General features: G+C 43.5%; 1 long non-coding RNA gene across 1 annotated transcript; it reads left to right on the forward strand.

Annotated features, from left to right (window-relative positions):
- Positions 1-492: 492 nt before the first annotated feature.
- Positions 493-2,782, forward strand: LOC145721407 (uncharacterized). The gene is made up of 2 exons (XR_014145080.1): positions 493-907; positions 1,724-2,782. It is a non-coding gene; the product is annotated as an uncharacterized LOC145721407 (long non-coding RNA).
- Positions 2,783-3,132: the final 350 nt, after the last annotated feature.

A 3,132-nucleotide genomic window follows, 5' to 3' on the forward strand; every position in this document is an offset into this window, starting at 1 on the left:
CTCCAGGTCCTGCCTTTCTCTGCTCCCTGTCTCAGAAAAACTCCTTGAAATTTTGGCTATGACTCTTCTCTCCATTCCCTCTCCCTCCCTGTCCCCCGTGGTTAATGATTATTCTGTCATTATGTTGGTCCTGCGTTGCTTGGTTTTCTGAATTCTCATTGCAAATCCATTCAGACCCTTAACCCCAGTGGTACTTCTCTGGGTGTATTCAGATGATCAGGTTCGCCTCTGGGCTAATCCTCTCCTGGAGCTTCTGGATCCTCTCAGTCTGGACTGACCGCCTCTGTGTGAGGCGCTCTGCCTTCATCCTGGGGGTCTCCCTTCATCTCTCCTGGCTTGCATCCTGTTTTCTCATTTCCACAGCCGCTTCTCTCTTAGTTCACATGTTCTTTCGGATAGAGTACATTCTCTAAGCACCACCTGGAGATACATGCCTGGAAAACCATTTTTTTTTTTTTTTAGATTTTTATTTATTTGACAGAGAGAGACACAGTGAGAGAGGGAACACAAGCAGGGGGAGTGGGAGAGGGAGAAGCAGGCTTCCCGCCGAGCAGGGAGCTCTATGCGGGGCTCGATCCCAGGACCCTGGGATCATGACCTGAGCCGAAGGCAGACGCTTAACGACTGAGCCACCCAGGCACCCCTGGAAAACCATTTTCTTTAGGCTTGTTAGCATTCACAATTAATAATTGAGTATAGGATCTTAGACATTTTTGTTTATTTGTTTTGCTTTGTTTTTAGGGTTGTAAAGGAAGCTGGCCATTGTCTTGTAGCTTTCAGGATTGTTAAGAAGTCCAAAGTCATTCTGGTCTTTGATCTTCTGTGTATGACCTATTTTTAGGTATTTTTCCTCTGGAAGTTTGGTGCGTCCTCTCTTTGCTGAAATTTCACAACATAATTTGTTGGTGTAAGTCTATTTTCATCTCTTGTTGTGGGCTTTCATTGGGTCCTTCTGTTCTTGGAAATATGATCGAAGTATTCCTTTGATATTCTCTAACTTGCATTTTCTCCTTTTCCTTTCGTCTACAATTCTTATTAACTATAAGTTGGGCACCTGAAACTGGTTCTCCAGCTTTGTTGAAAAAATCTTTTTTCTCTTTCTTATCCCTTTTTTCAGTTTAGCTGTTCTTTTCCTTGCATGTCATCAACACACCTACCAAGCATTCTCTTGATTAATTATTTTATATCATGTTTTAAATTTCTAAGTGCTCTTTTTTGGTATCTGCATTTTTCATGCACACACACACACGCACATGCACACACATCTTGCTTCTTAGATGCAATGTTTTCATTAATTCCCAAGGACATTAATGCTTTGTTTGTTTATGTTTGGACATTTTCTTCTCCCTTCATCATCCCTGTTTGTTCCAAGTGGCTTTCCTTTTATGTTTGTTATTGTTGATTTTCTTTCTTTTGCCTTTTTCTTTTTTTTTTGCAATTTGTTTTTGTGTGGGTTTCTATTATTTTCATGTTAGAGGCTTCTCTCAGATGTCTGAAGATTCTGTCTGATCATCATTTTGCTGTCTGATAGTAATTAAATGAAAAATTAACTAATTCTCCCGCAGCCAGATTTAGATTCTGTCTTTTGGAATGGGAGCCACTGCCATCCATATGCTCAGAAGCTTCTAACACGTGCTGTCTTTGCCATTCACATTATCCTTTTAATTGTGGGTTTGTGTCCAATAAAATCCCTTTACAGTTTAACTTGTTTACTTGGTTTCAGACGGGGAAGTTGATGTCTGTGCTCCTCCTGCCACTGCTACCTGGAGGTCTCTCTCACTCCTCACCCCATGTCAGGTGGAGTCTCCCTGCCGTGCTCCCTGAAATGGCTCTTGCCAAATTTACCAAGAGTCTCCATATTGCCATATCCAAAGGCACCTTCCTTTGACCCGCGTCCTGAAGTGGCCACTCCCTCCTTCTTGAAACACTTCACTCTGGAGATGGCTCAGCTGTGATAGCTCGGTCGTCGCCGTCCTAGACGCTGCAGCCAGCTGGCCATCTGACCAAATCAGGGCACTCTGACAGGAGGCAGAATCCCAGTCACGTGGTCAGTTTCAGATAGTGCACATTCATGTCACCGTAATAGACCCTCTCCCTCCCACCTCCCACCAATCGCCGCCTATTTGGTGGTGATTTTCAGCATGGGGCAGGGAGACCCCTGGTGTCCCACGTCCACTGCTGGGGTCAATCCACACAGAGGGGAGTGGACCAGACGCCGTGCCACACACTCACTGCCTCTGAGCTAAGCACCAAAATGAAATCTAAAAACAGTATTCGGAGGAGATTACTCTTGTGTTTTTGTCATTGCTATCAGAAAGTAATGAAAGCTTGGCATGTATTTTTAGCAAAACCTGCTGTGTGTGTGTGTGTGTGTGTGTGTTTTATAAACTCCAATAAATTGTTTTATGTGCCCTAATAAACTGCTATAGAGTTTTATCAGGGATCAACATCATAATTTCTCCTTGAAATCCAGGAGAACAGCCAGGGTGCGGCACGTCTCGCATTCACGAGGAATCCTCAGTGGTGTCCTGATGCGTCTGGGGGTTCTAATGTCCGCTGCCGTTCATTAGACACAGGACGTACCCACCCACTCATGCCCATCCGAAGAACGTAACTTCACCTTTCCAATTCGGAGATTCTGCTCTTTGGTGGAAAAGATTGAAAACCAAGAAAACGAGCACTTTCGCTTTTTCTCTGTCACATGTCACCCTCATACCTCTTTCCCAAAGTGATCGTTCCACAAACCTAGGGAAATAAAAATAAAGTTTATTTGTTCATTTAACCTTTTTTGACAGGCCTCATGTTTTCTGCACTTAAACCTTCCTTCTGATATTCTTCTGCTATGGTTTGATTAAGCTTAGCAGAAACTCTGTTTATATACACAGGTGTTTTTAACTATGTTCCCTCAATGCATTCTCCCTCATTTTGGATTTTTTGCATTTTGGGTTTTTTCCCATTTTAGATTTTTAAAATTTTTTTTTTTAAGATTTTATTTATTTATTTGACAGACACAGAGAGAGAGGGAACACAAGCAGGGTGAGGGGCAGAGGGAGAAGCAGGCTTCCCGCTGAGCAGGGAGCCTTATGCGGGGTTCGATCCCAGGACCCTGGGATCATGACCTGAGCTGAAGGC

Source organism: Leptonychotes weddellii, chromosome 5 (genome assembly GCF_054177405.1).
Source record: "Leptonychotes weddellii isolate Sample4059 chromosome 5, ASM5417740v2, whole genome shotgun sequence".
NCBI lineage: Eukaryota > Metazoa > Chordata > Mammalia > Carnivora > Phocidae > Leptonychotes > Leptonychotes weddellii.